The sequence below is a fragment of the Carlito syrichta genome, unplaced genomic scaffold, assembly GCF_000164805.1.
Source record: "Carlito syrichta isolate Samal-C Ts95f unplaced genomic scaffold, Tarsius_syrichta-2.0.1 Scaffold308110, whole genome shotgun sequence".
Classification (NCBI taxonomy): domain Eukaryota; kingdom Metazoa; phylum Chordata; class Mammalia; order Primates; family Tarsiidae; genus Carlito; species Carlito syrichta.
The window spans coordinates 96,890-112,073 of record NW_007252206.1 but is presented as its reverse complement, the minus strand read 5'-3'; the positions used below and the strand labels follow the sequence as shown (position 1 = coordinate 112,073).

General features: G+C 38.8%; 1 protein-coding gene across 3 annotated transcripts in view; it reads right to left on the bottom strand.

Annotated features, from left to right (window-relative positions):
• The window catches only part of RHOBTB1 (Rho related BTB domain containing 1), a 147,930-nt gene extending 132,840 nt beyond the window's left edge, over positions 1 to 15,090 (bottom strand). For all 3 annotated transcript variants that reach the window (XM_021716009.1, XM_008064938.2, XM_021716010.1), the window contains exon 1: positions 14,996 to 15,090. The gene's annotated coding sequence lies outside the window, so the exon portion shown is untranslated. The remainder of the gene's footprint in view (positions 1 to 14,995) is intronic.
• Between the last annotated feature and the right edge of the window lie 94 nt (positions 15,091 to 15,184).

Here is a 15,184-nt window from a genome sequence, read left to right as displayed (position 1 = left end):
GCCCAGACTGGAGTGCAGTGGCTGCTCCCGGCCACCGCAGCCTCGACCTGTTGGGCTCCGGCAATCCTTCCGCCTCAACCTTCCAAGTAGCCGGAATTACAGGCATGCGCTACCATGCCCGGCTGATTTTTGATCTATTGTAGAGATGAGGTCTCACTGCCCAGGCGGGTCTCGAACCTGCGGGCTCAGGCAATCCACTCACTTCAGCCTCCCAGAGGCGCGGGATTACAGGCTGAGCCACCGAGCCCGGCTACATAATTTCTTTTATAACTCATATTCTTAGGAGAAAACATGTTACTTCCTCCAAAGAAAACAACCATTTCATCCTCTTGATATGAAATTCATGGAGAAATTTTTCATGTGAAACTTGGAATATTTGGCTAAAATGGACTATTTTATGAGTAGAACTGATTACCTAGTATGGAAACTGAAAGGCAAAACAGTACTTTTTTGCTTGGAAGTAGTTATTATTCCTTTAAAAACTGTGTCATCCCTAGAGTCAAACCTGAAGCTTGAGTTAAAAAAAAAAATCCTAAATGTAAACCAACAATTCCCAATCAGCCAGTCATCCTGCTTGCCTCCCTTTCTATGCTCCCTAACAAACACATAGATAGCTTCATTTTCTCCATAGTGAGGAGAAGTTTCTGAAGGAAGTAGTCTATTACCAGGAACTCTTGGCCAGGTGCTGCTCATTAATAAGTAGGGGACAGAGCTGCAAAGATGAAGTGCGGACCCAGATGTGAGACAGTACAGACAGCTGCACAGCCTGTGTCTTGGGGCCATTCCACCGGGGAGGAACAGAAAGGGAAAAGGGGCAACCAAATGACTGTATCAGTGAAACACATCACAACATGAAGCTTTGTCCTTGAAATCCACATCTTTTTCTTGACTTCCACAAAAACCTCACTTTTCATCTTAGGAAAACCCGCTGAATTTTCCTTTCTGTCTTCTTTGGCCTTCTCTTAAATGTAAACCTTTCACTAGATTCTCTCCATGGCAGAAATTTCATTTATATCTATAGTTTAAATGATATCTTTTTGAATGCTTTCTTGGATTAGATCCTTACCCCCATCTTCTCCTGAATTTGCTTTTTAAAAAAATATATACCTAAAAATTGATACTGGCCCAATTTCCCCATAGAACTGGTGTTTATGGATTAAAAAAAGAAGATAGAAATTGACCTTCTTGGTCTTAAAACTTACATTTGCCTTATCTGAGTTCCTTCCTTAGGAGACTCGACCTCACACAAGGTCCTAAAACTCACCAGAACATAGCATCCAGACAAGGAGATGCCAGAGCCCTCAAGGTCATGATTGCTTCCTTACTCCTTCTTCCTAATTGTTGTTTTACATTCCTTCCCCTACTATGTAAACCCCCAATTTCAATAGTTTGGAGAGACAAATTTGAGACTGACCTCCCATTCTCTGGCATCAGGCCATTAAAAAGCCTTTTACCCTGGCAATACTCATTGTCTCAGTGATTTGCTTTCTCTGCAGTAGGCAACAGGACTTCAACAAAACCCCTAGCATTTTGGGAGTAAAGTTAGTGCCATTGTTACTCTCCCTAGTGCAACAGGTAACATTATTTTCATTCTTCCACTCCCCACAACACACACTTCCAACTGATTATGGTCCCTTTGCACACAGAAAGCCTTATTTCCCATTGACATGTCTAAGGACCTTGTCACAGTTCAGAAAGTCACCCACCATTCCACCATCTCCCATCCAGGTAATGACCTTCCATCTAATGTACGTTTACTGCCAATGTTCATCATTTCCCAGCTTTCTGGTGACACTGGTCTTTTTTTCTAAAACTCATACTTCTCCCTTTGCTTGAAAATTTCTAACAGCTCTTCAGCAGAATCCCAGAGGATCAAATCCAAAACTTTTCAGCAGAGTTTACTGAAATCTGAGATCAATACATTTACTACTTTCCACAAAACCTCTCTAGTCATACTAAACCATTTCCCCTCATTGTCTCTCTCCCATCCCCACCAAAGTTGTTTCCTGCTTCCCAGAACATGGCCTGTAATACTCATCTTTTAACACTCAGTTTAAATACCACCTCCTGCAGTAATATGCCTGAATCCTTGAGTAACAATTCATTGTACCCTTGACTACAAACCAAGCATCCTTAACTGTACCCTTGCTATAAAAATCACATTTATAGTACTCTGGCTTTATTTTGAATGTTTACATACCCAGCAGTGCCTTTGCTCTCAGGAAGTTTATAATTATCTAGGACACCCTGCTTTATTCACATTTCTAACTTCCAAGGGATAAGATATTCAAAATGCTTAAGTATTGTGGGTGGTCTATAAATAAGAGAGGATTAGATAATTTTTATTTTTTTAGTCAGGGTCTCACTCTATTACCCAGGCTGGAGTGCAGTGGCATGATTATGACGATCATGGCTCATGGCAGCCTTGACCTATTGGGCTCAGGTGATCCTTCTACCACAGCATTCCAAGTAGCTGGAACTATAGGCGTATGCCACCATGCCTAGCTAATTTTTTGATCTTTTGTAGAAACAAGGTTTTACTGTGTGGTTCAGCCTGGTCTCAAACTGCTGGGCTCAAGCAATTCAACTGTCTTGGCTTCACAAAGTGCTGGGATTATAGGTGTGAGCTACTGTGCCCGGCCTGGATGATTTTTAAAAGTCAAATAGCACAATGAAAGACTCTGAACATAGGGTTGAGGACACCATTTTAGAAAATATTTTCTGAATTACAAATGACAATAGCGAGACTGTTCCAATGTGGAAGACAGCAAGAATAAAAGGAGAGAAGATGAGAAAAGGAAAAAAAGTATAGGTGGAAGTGTTATTTTTCTCTTTGCATTTAAACACAAATTTGTTTGACCATTTTATAAAAATCAAGTAAGTATTTACATCTGAGTGTGGGTAAGATCCTTTATAGAGAGATGGGACATTGAGGCTTTTTTGTTACCAGGAAGCAGCGTTTATTTGTGCTGGTATTGACCCAGTAGATTCACATCCAAAGGCTGATCCCCTAATGCAGCAGTGAGTTGCCTTATATTACTTCTACCACTTTGTCCCCCTTACATGGCAACCTGCATTTTGATTGGGCATTTTATGGCACAGGGTTGTAACAGGGTTATGCATGCACACTTAGACATTGACTATGTCACGTTACTTCCTCTTTGTTCTGGGAAGACCCTTATCACATGAGGAAAAATGTTGCATTTGTTTTAATAAATCAGATTACAAAATGCATTTGCAATTTTCACATGAACGGCTCTTATGGCATAAGTATATCTTATAGTAGATCTTCCATGAGGAATAGAAAATGTGCCTTCTGTTGCCATCGTAATGCTCATCTTTCTTCTCTTACTTCCCAGTCACCGCTCTACTTCAATGTAACCTTTACCTATTCACCTTGTCCCTTCTGCTGAGATAGTGATGTCCACTCTGCCTCTTCTCTGGGTGGGCTCAAACTTTGGTGCTGTAGCAGGATCAAGGAAGGAAACCAAGGCTGCAGCTCACTGAACACATGCTCTGTGGAGTCTCCTTCCCCACACAGCAATGCCAGCCAGTGGTAGGCACACCAACATTGCTTTGTGACATTTGTTTTATTTACCCTGGCCATAAGAAAATCACTAATGGGAGAAACAGGCAAGGCTGTGCGCATAAAATTCCCTGGATTACAGGTTCAAATTTTCTCCTCAGTTCAGACCCTCAGACTGTTCTATGCTTAAACCCCACCCTTGTTCCACTCCTATTCTAGCGATCATCATGTCAAAATGACTTTCCTCTCCATCATGCCTGCTTACTGCTCCCCAAGTATCTTTTTAAGGCAGATGTGAAATGTGAACATGTAAAATATTCTGAAACAGGCTGGACCACAGACAGAACCTGTTACAACTACATTTTCTGTATATATCACTTAGCAATTTTCCTTATTTTAATTCAAAAACCAATTTTCCGCTGATCAGTATTCTCCATCTCTGCTCAATAAACACACATTTCTCAGTCTTCTTTGTCTACCTAGCAGATCACTTTCACCTCCCTGAAACCTCTGCTTCTCTGCCCCGCCCCCTACCCCTTGACCCAGGAAGACTCAGATTTCCTTCTATTTCTTTTGCTACACCATTCATCCTCTGTGAGCTCATTCTTGACTACTAAGCCACTATGGGTTTGATTTCCTCAAGACTTTGATCCCAGTGTCCTCTTCCACCACTCATGTCATACCGTCTCTAAGTAACCATATCATCTCTAGACCTAGGAATGGGAAGATGAGTCACAAGTTCATATCCAAACCCAGTCCTCTCTGACAAAGTTCCACACCCATAATCCAATGTCTTCTTGCTCTCTCCTGTGATGTCCACTCTGCCTCTTCTCTGGGTGGGTTCAAACTTTGGTGCTGCCGCAGGATCAAGGAGGGAAACTGAGGCTGCAGCTCACTGAACACATGCTCTGTGGAGTCTCAGGCTCCTTCCCTACACAGCAATGCCAGTACTGAGCTTAGCATCTTTCTTCACAAATAAGTTTCTTTTCCAGGGTTCCCTGACACTTCTTCATGGTCTCCATACAATATTGCAGAAGATGACCTATCAATTTTACCTCCTATATTATCTCTTGAATCCATCCACTTTTTAGAAATCAGTGGCACCTTTTTTTTTTTTTTGAGTTGGAGTCTCACTCTGTCTCCCAGACTGGAGTGCAGCGGACCCTCCTGGCCACCGCAGCCTCGACCTGTTGGGCTCCGGCGATCCTTCCGCCTCAGCCTTCCGAGTAGCCGGAACTACAGGTGCGCGCTACCACGCCTGGCTAATTTTTTGATTTATTGTAGAGATAAGGTCTCTCCAAGTTGCCCAGACAGGTCTCAAACCTGCGGGCTCAGGCAATCCACTCACCTCAGCCTCCCAAGGCGCAGGATTACAGGCTGAACCACCGAGTCCAGCTGGCAGTTCATCCTTCTTTCCCTAGACCCTATCATCACTATCTTTCTACTGAAATATACAACTTGTCTACATAACTTTTGTCCCTTGACAACACATACTCCACATTGTAGCCAGAAATCAATTTTTAAAAAATAGAAAACTGATCATGTAATTAACTATATCTCCCGCCTCCAAAAAAAAAAGCCCCAAACAAAAACCCCCAACCTTCTCACTGATCCTAGAATAAAGGCATATTTCTTGATATGGTTAAAAGGGTTTTCATGGTGATGGCCCTGGATTACCTCTCCTGACTCTAGCAGTTGGATCCTCCTCTCTGTGCTCCAGACACTGTGGCCTTCTTCCAGCATCTCATGCTGCCCATACTCTCTCCTGCTGGAGGACTTTTTCATGTATCACACCTTCTGCCTGTCTAGCGGACGCCTATACATCATTTTGATCTCATTTTCCAGAACCTTGTGTCTCTCCTTTGACGTACTTAGACAGTTTCAATTTCATACTTACTTGTATAATTATTTTACTGTCTCACTTCCCCATGAAGTGAGATGAAGGCAGGAAATATCTGATGCAATTCATTCATCCTGTCTGACACATAGTAGGTAATCAATAAAGATCACGTTATTGAAAGTATATGAATATGTATGAAAGTGTATGAAATGAATATGAAAATAAGCACAGAGAAAAATGTACCCATAGCCTAGAATTTAAAAATCCTAAAGAAAGCATAGAGTTGGGATCAGTCACAAGAGAGTGGAGAGCTCTGAATAGATTTAAGAAGTTAAAGGAGGAGGGCTTCCTTTCTCATTCAGATTCAGTAGTGGGTGTAGAGGAATGATAGGGATTTTTTAAGTGAAAAATTTCACCTGGGTAGAAGTAATGGTTTTATCACATAAGAGATATGTTAAGATTTGAAGGTAGGATTTTCCAATCCTATTGCCATTTTGCTACTGTATATATTGGCAAGAGCCGTTGGAAGGGGAGGACAGGGAAGACTAGACCAGAGACATGCTGTGGGGGGTGGGGGAGGGGAAGAGAAGAGATTTTAAAAATGTTTAAGTCTCTGGATTGTGGACATTCTTCTGGGTATGCCTTTTTATATCCTAGCTTCTAAAATCCATGTCATCAAATGCAATATAATTGTCTCTGCTTCCATATGGTGACAGAATTCTAGCAACTGTATCAGGATTTCAATAAATAGGCAAAGCTCAAATGTTGCATAAGTTGTTTTCTCTCAGTTACATTCCAAATACAGTTCCCCCAACCCCCAAAATCATAAAACACAAATTTCATAAATTAGAATAGTATCAGTTATGAATGCACTTTTGCAATTATGAGAGTAAAAACATTCCACATTGAAATAAGAAATGCCATCTGATTTCGATTTAACACAAAGGGGGAGAAACACATTCCATTTAAGAATGACAAATAAAGCTGTCAATGTGATCCATTTATAGCCCCTCAGAGAATGCCACAAATCCACATAATGTTCTGGGAAGCTAGTTATTGTATTTGCTCTCTCAAAAAGAAAAGGCGTAGATGTCCCAGATGGACTCCTACCCAAGGAAACTAAGGTTAGCTGGAATAACTTGTGTTAGTCAATGTTCTAGGTGAATGCCCCTTTAAGGGGAGAATGAGAGTTTCAGACATTTTATTAAACAGTGTGTAACAATGGAAAGTGTGGACTGATGGAAGGAGGTGTCTCTGCTTGGTGAGGTTAAAAAAGGGACTGTAAGAAAATGGAGAAGCCCTATTGTCTTTGCTGCCCCCTCTCTACTTCCCCTTACTGGTTTAATGAGGCCTTTGTCCCAAAGATTTACTGCTGATAAAAATTACAATAAGCCGTCAAATCTTAATTATAAGCATCCAAAGTGTTAGTCATTTTTAAGCATTTTTAAAATGGGTTATTTCAGGCTCAGGTACAATGGCGCATGCCCAAAACAAAACACTGGAAATATATCTCTTTATTCATTATCACTATACTCAAGCTTCCTTTTTAAAAAAAGCGGTTATCTATTAAGTACAGATACATATATTCATGTATAAGTATATATAAAATATGACCCTTTGCAAGGCATAACTGATTTTTTCTCTCCTTTGCACTGGCTGCTAAAAAACCGAGAACAAAATTTGTTACTATCTTCTAGCGAGAGTGTTGAATTTCATGGAATAAATTTTAAGTATGAATCTCTCTCCTGGCCCTATCTTATGTTCTTAGTCTTATTTTTTTCCTTTGACTCATTTTTTTTCCTTACCTATTTGGAATATTTTACATTGCCCTACAGTATGTATTTTTATTAGCCTTTCTCTGTAAGTCTTAAATCCTTTCTGGCATATAAATAGAATATATAACATTTATAGATAGCCTTTTTTTCCCCTATGGAGGATTGCAAAATACTCCAAGGGCAACATGAAAGTATGAACATGAAGACACAATTATTCATAGTAATTTATTTTTGTGATATTTAGGTCGATAGTCCAATTAGATTTTCTTCATATTTGCACATATACTTTTAGAGTTGAAATACTTAACCTGAGATCCAAGAACTCAAATTATATGCAAAAAATTGTGCACAAAAATTTTATGAAGAAGGAGTTTCAAAATTTTAATATAATTCTGAAAATTACTGCTAAGGCCATTACCTTAGTAGACTCTGATGTGGCCATGTGCTCTTTGAGCTGTGACTGTTGCCATGTTTGCTGGCTTTGGCCCCCTACCTTGGGGAGGTGAATCTCCTCTTTTTCTCTCTCTCTCTAACTTACTTTCTAAATAAGCTATATTTTATAATCTAAAAAAAAAAAAAAATTACCGCTATGTCCTAATAACCCTAAAATACCTGATCTTGATCTTTATTTCTCCAACAAATTGGCAAAATATTTGTTGAGTAGCTACTATGTGCCTGGCACTGTAATAGATACCAGGAAAACCACGGTAAACATACAGGGTTGACCTCTGACCTCAGAGTAATTCTGGTTCAGTGAGAATGAGGATAGACAATTAAAAATGTGAAATAATCAGATGCAGACAGTAATATACTATAATACAACAACAAAGCAACATAACAGAAAGTGAGTGAGATTAGGTGGTCAGGAAGACCTCTCTGAGGAAGTGACATCTTATCTGGGCCAAACAAGATCTCAGGGAAGAACATTCCAGAGAGTGAAAACAGCTAATTCAAAGATCCTATAGGATTCACAGCTCTTTCTAGAAAATATGAATGGTAGCTGTTCAAATCCACATCTTTAACACTTCAGTTTTGAGATATCTGCATGTTCTTTTCCTTCTTTTTCTCTTCTCTTTTTTTTAAAGTTAGATTTTTTAATGTAGGGGAAGGGATCCTCAGGAAAAGAAATACAATGCATTTTATTATACATTAGCTTCATTCAATAAATATTTGCGCCTACTATCTTTAAAGCACTGTGGGAGATATCGTTGAGGTGCTGAGCACAAACCATATAAAAAAATAACTGCTATACATGTAACCATAATATACCTTAAACCAACCCAGTATTGTTCTCTAACAAGGGTTTATGAGTCAAGTAAATTCCAGGGCCTCGACACTTTACTGCACGGTTTGAAACTGAAACCTCTTTAGAAAGACACCAATCACCCTGTTAAAGTTGAAGATAGATGAATAAGAGAAAGGAACACATAATGAAAATTGGGACTAAAAATTCTTTGAAATAGGACCACCGTACTCTATGACTCTAAACAACCCTGGCCGTATAAATCAATAAATTAAGATGTGACTGAAGATCATAAATAGTGCCCACATTGTTAGAGGCTTTCCTGAATGAAATTATTTATGAATATATTAGAGAAAGAATATAGGACAATCTGGTCACAGAATTCGATACTGGGAAGTTCTTACTTGCTGGGAAGTGCTGTGTACAAGGGCATTGCACTGAGAGCTCTACATGTACACCCTTTGAGGTAAGCACTACTAAAAACTCTGTTTTCCCAAAAAGGAGAAATCGAAGTTTAGAAAAGCAAAGTGGCTAGCCTGGATCACAAAGCTAGTTGAAGGAGCCACCAGGGATTGGAATCTAAGCAGTCTGACTTCAGAGCACCCAAGATACCAGCTCCAACATTATTGTTTGGTTCTATCACCTACACCAAGGAAGCCATGTGCATTGTGAGTCTCTGATAAATTCATTTCCCCTTGCTGTGTAGAAAACTTTGGGGAACAATAATCACGTGCTTATTAATTTTAGTAGTAGTCAGAATTTTTTTAAAAAGACAGCAATTCTACTAGTAAGAGTAGTACATACTATTTTTAAAAAGTGTACTTGACTTTGGATCAGAGTAAATTGTTTGGATTATCCAAAGTATTCCCTCTTAGGAGCAATAATAGAGGGTTGAATATACTTATTTAAAAATTGCCAGTGAAAAGTCCAAACATGATTTTGTTCACTTATTTCTGCCCTCATTGTTTTTTATCAATGAAATTTCAATTTGGAAATTTGGAGATTTTTAAAGCTATATCCAAGTCTAGAAATCAAACAATTATTTTCCTCTTTTTTTTTTTTACTTCCCCAGAAATGGAAAAAAAATGCAGGTTCATACAGGTTGCTGAGAGACTAAAATCTCCTTTGAATAATAATAGAGGTGGTAGTAGTGTATCATAGTATTTAGGTATCATTAATTGAATATTTGTGCAGTATCACACACTGAGCCAAGAACTGCACAACTTCATCTTATCCTCACAACAACCCCATTAGTAGCATCTATTATTATTCTCAATTCACAGCTCAGGAGATGGGGACTCACAGTAGCTTCCCACATGTTCAGGGCCTATCAGCTTGTAACTGAGGGAGCTGGGTCCAGGCTGATCTACTCGGGGGCTTGGGCTCCCTACAATTTCCCCATACTATTTCCCTTTGTTTGATCATGTTCTTTACCCTAACCGACACATCAGTCAGGACACCCACTTCCTAATATATGCAGTCTAAATCCTTTAGAACTTAAGGCTGTCCACCAACCAGGATCTTTTTTTTTTTTTTTAATCTGCCTGAGCTAATTTCTCACTATTCTGCACTAAATACCCATAAGTTCTAAGGGACATCAAAGCTTTAGATGTCCTTTTAGTCACAATCCAGTAAAGTCTACTGTTCTTAAAGGCTCAGTTCAAATCCACTTTTCCAAGTCACCTTCCAGACCTCTTCAGCCCTGAGTAAGTAACCTGAAGAGATTGCTTTGCTGTCTTACCACAGATGACCCGGTGTCCCCAAGAGCTTTGGCAGCCTTGAGCCCATGGAATAGTATAAGGGTTCTGTTGGAATGTGCCATGGGGCATTTTTCTCCAGCGCATGTCCAAAGCTTTTATCAGTTTCTCAAAGCTTAATAACAAATCAGCACTCCCCAGTTCTAGAAACAAAAGACACTAAGTGCTAATGTTCCCTGAGTAGAATTGCCAGATTTAGCAAATAAAAATATATGGGACATACTTATACTAAAACATGACTTGTGTATTTGAAATTCAAAGTTAACCAGATACCCTGGACTTGATCTGTAAACGTGTCCTGAATGTTTCATGGGTATTAACATTTACAGAAAGTAGGCATCTGGAGGACAAGAAACATGATTGTTTCTTCACAGAACTTAGCATTCAACTATCATTGCTAATTGCTAATTTAGTTTTGTGGTCCAACAGAAACATTTTGAAATAGTCTTGATTTGGGGCCAACACCAAATCTAGTAGCCATAATCATAATTATACACACACATACACACACACATTAATATGACTTTTGCTTCAAGGAAAACAGATGCCTATCATACCTAGTAAACCAATTTTGATCATCTCTGCTATTTGCTGGATTCAAACACATTGAACTCCTAAAATATCTTAGTTTTTAAAACTTCCTTTTAGAACGAATCTGGGAAAATTCAAAACATATCAAATTTATTATTGGACCTCAAAGTGAGAGCCTCAGACCATTTGATTGAAAAATCATCAAAAGTATTTGTTAAAAATGCAGATATCTGGATGTAATCTTAGACCTATTAATTCAGAACTGTGCAGAATGGCTCCAAGCAATCTGATTTTAAAAAGACTTCCAGGTGATTTTTATGCCTTCTAAAGTTTAAGAACTGCTTGTTTATGAGATGTAATATTCTAGCAAGGATTGTTCTCTATGTTAGAGAAGAAAAGTTACTATTTAAGTTTTTAAAGATAAGTTACCAACATTTTGGGGTTCAAAATATCAATCGCCTTTTAAATGTGTCTTGAACTTATCACACTTGTATCAAGTGCTCAGCACTACACGTGTTTCATTTGGAGCTCCCAAGCATTTAAAGAGAATTAGTAAACTAATGATAAGGTATTAAAAGGATGCTTGATGGGTCATTAAAATAGTAAACGAGTAAATGAAATTTACAGAGGCCAGAAGAAATTAAAAAATAGACTATTTATAGTAGCAGGTTCTAGTGCTGCTACCCAGGATTGGCCTGGGCAAACTAAGGCTCTTTGGAGTCTGAAAGAAAGCATCATTGTTCAAAGATCCCTATCTTGTTGACTGGGTGGTCCCTGTAATTTTTAAAAATCTCTTGGTGAACAGAGCCCAGGTATGTATATAAGAAGGGATTGGGTTCTATACTTTAGGGGCTATGTTTTGGGGACTTCAGTTTCTTCATCCATAAAACAATATCTTGTGGCTTCAAACTGTGGCTCGTGGGCCACATGCAGCCCAGGACAGCTAGCAATGTGGTCCTACAAAATCTTTTAACATTATGTGTTTTTTTTAATGTTTTTTAATGTTTATTTTTTATTATTTACTTTTTAACATTTATTTTTTTCGTGACCCCATGTGTAATTCCATTTTTGAAGCTCACAATCTTGCCTTATTCATGACATTGCTTTTTGGCAGCACATACATTTGTGAGCAGCTGTTTTCAATTATGAAGCACGGGAAGAGCAAAATCTGAACAAACATTTCTGATAAGCACCTTGAGAACGCAATAAGAGTTGCAACCACTTCCATCAAACCAGACATTGATAGTCTAGCTTTACAAAAACAAGGTCAAATTTCCCACTAGTTTTATATTGTTCTCATTTTTCTAAACTTTACAATAAAAAAGAAGCCTTATTATGTATTTACACTAACTACATTATGTAATTTGAGGTCCAAGACAATTCCCCTTTACTTGATGTGGCCCAGAGAAGCCAAAAGGTTGGACACCCCTGGCTTAGACCATTAACTACTCTCTAAAATATCTTCTAGACCTAAGTTTCCATTATCATTCTGAGCTTCAGTTTTCTCTGCTGAAACACATGGGGGGTTGTACTATGTGCAGTGTGCTCATTTCTTCTGTGTGACTGAGGGCAACCCTGTAGTCTCTATTACTATACTCGGATCTCCATTCATAATTTTAGGCTCACTCTCTCTAACAGTGTAAGATCGATGATGCTTTATTTAGGTGATCCCAAGGAAGAGACTGTATACTAGCTATTCACACATATCTTTTATAAGATAATTATTCATTCAAATATACTTATTGATTAACAGCTAAGCTCCATTCATCACCATGCCAAGCTCTAGGAATACAACAATGAAAAAAGTGAGGCTAAAAGAGCTCTGGCCTTAAGCAACCAACATTCGAATGGGTGGGGGGTGGGGAATGATGAGAAGATAAAAACAACAATCATACGCAAGCTGAGATATAAATAAAATAACTTCCATTTGTAATTGACGCTGTGAAGGATCATTAAAGGCTGAGATAGAGAATAACAGAACAGTGTTCATGAAAAGTCTCTTGGAGGAAGTGAAATTTACTTAGATCTAAAGGAAGCAAAGATCAATGGGAAGAGAGGGCCGTGTGGAGAAAAGGTCAGAGAGAGCATATTCTGGAATCTCATGGGAGAAATAGCTTATGTGCTTGGCAACCAAAGTCCTGAAACAGACTCTTCTATGACCAAGAGATAATTTAATCCAAAACTAGAGAAAGGAGACCAGAGGCCTAGAGGGTTTAGGGGATTTTCTCTGAGGTCAAATGGCTAGTTAATTAGTAGGTGAACTCTTCCACACTTTAGTCCAGAATGTGAACTTTTCTTAGTTAGAGATTATAATACAATAGGAAGTGCCAGATTGTCTTGGTCCAAATCTTGGCTCTTTTCCCATAAGCTGCTCATTCTTGGGCAGGAAAGCTTCTTTGGAACTCAGTTTCCTTTTGTGTGAAACATAGACATCCATCTCACCAGATTATTACAGGGATTCGATGAGATATTGTAGCCCAGTGCCTGACATATCATAGCAAGCTCTTTTATTCGTCACCTAGTGCACTTTCACCCAAACCAACCTGCTGGAAAGTCAAGATATAATAGGGCAGAGTTTAAGTTTCTGGGGTAAAGCAGAAGTGGCGGCAGAGGGAAAGTTCTGGAATACTGAGCTGGACCCTATTTAGCAGCTATCCACCTGAGAGATATTAGTGGAGGAAAAGAAGAGCCCATTAAAGTGGGAAAATGTCAAGGAATGAAATGCCCAACTTCATGGTTTTGCTCACAGCTTTATTTGCTAGTGGTGAATTGAGAGTTGTCTTCATAAAACAAAAAATATCACCTGTATCAGTACTTACACTTAAAAATAACAGGTGAGAAATAGGCTGTACTCTAGGATACCAGTAAATAGAATAATGACTCACTTTATTATTCAAAACATGCTAAGGGAAAAAGGTTATATTAACATGTCAATCAACTGGGAACAAACCAGTTATTTGTAGGATATTAAAATGATAGCTGGTATTAAGGATGTTTAAAAACCAAGTCCATGATATTGGAAGAATCAATAACTTATCCAAGTAACTCTGAAGATTTTCTTCATTGTTTGTGAACAAAACAGCAGATTGAACTTCAGTCTTAAAATATCAAGAGGCATATTTCACGAATTAAAGCGGACAACTATTAGGTTGTTTCACAGAACCTGCATGCCCTCCCTGTAGGCTTACCCTAAATGTTAGGGAATGTTTATGGTTCAGCCACACATGAACTGGGGCTAAATATTTCTTAGTTTCAGAAGTTCACTGGGTCCCTTTTCCCCCAACCATAAGGTAAATGCCATTCCACATATAGCTTTTTGAAATGCTGCTTACTTTATGATTCTCTGTCGATGCTGCCTTATGGGAGAAATTTTATTTCAAAGTTTCATAGGATGTGAACTGAACTCATTATTTTGCTCCAAACTCATTGTTTAATTGACAGGAAACATGCATCTAAATCATCTTGTATGCATGGCAGAAGCAGCTACATAAATTTAACAATGGGTGGATTATTACTATTTAGCATATTTATGGAATTTTAGATTCAGGAAGCATTTTACAAAACTTTTATTAGTTAATCCTTACACTTCGGAGTGAGTCTGACAGGTGGTAAACAATGCTTTGGGTTTTAAATTGCTACTACGTGAAAACTTTAACAGGGGGAAAAAAAACTTCAGCATTCCTTCTTGTTCCCACATGTGCCCAAGGCACATTTCTGTTCATTTTGTCTTTTCACCAGAGGGTAAGGCTAGAAGTTCAGGAAGCTGTGTTGCACACACCTGAAACATCAGTAATAAAAAAGAAATATACTGGGTTCTGTCCCAGGTCAGGTGGCCAACACCAGGAGAAAGTGTCTCACTAACAGCAAGATGATGTGACAGGGTTCTCAACACAGGTTTCTCCCAGTAATAAAAAGGCACATAAAGAAGCAATTTTCCTAAAACTAAAACTATACAGTACACTTAGTTTTAAATTCTAACAATGTCACACCAGCTGGACTATTTGAATGACATCACCAGTTACAGTAATTCTCTTACAATGCATGTATATTGAAAAATAAAACCCAGTTCAAACTAAGCATTTATATCTTTTTTTTGAAAATTCACAAGTTTAAAAAAACCAAGTTCCCTTGAATACCAATTGAAACTTTTCATGAGTCTTCCAATTTACCCCTCCTCCAACACCACTAGGTGCTGGAGAGCAGGGCAAAGAAAGACTCTATGAATCAAAGTCTAATTCTTGACCCAAACCTTTTTATAGCCTGGGGTTTTCAGAGCTAACAAACCAAGAGAAACAGCAACAAAAAAATTCAATCCTGCATCACCTGAGGGCCGGACATGAGGAGCTGCACATGCTGCGCCCACTTTCAGGAGACCCCAGTGTTGGTTGGCACGTCCAGCCCAGATTCTTATCTCTTCTGACTGACAGTGACTTTATCCTTCTAATCCCTCTGGTCACCCGCCTCCGTCTGCGGCGTGTGTGTGTGTGTGTGTGTGTGTGTGTGTGTGTGTGT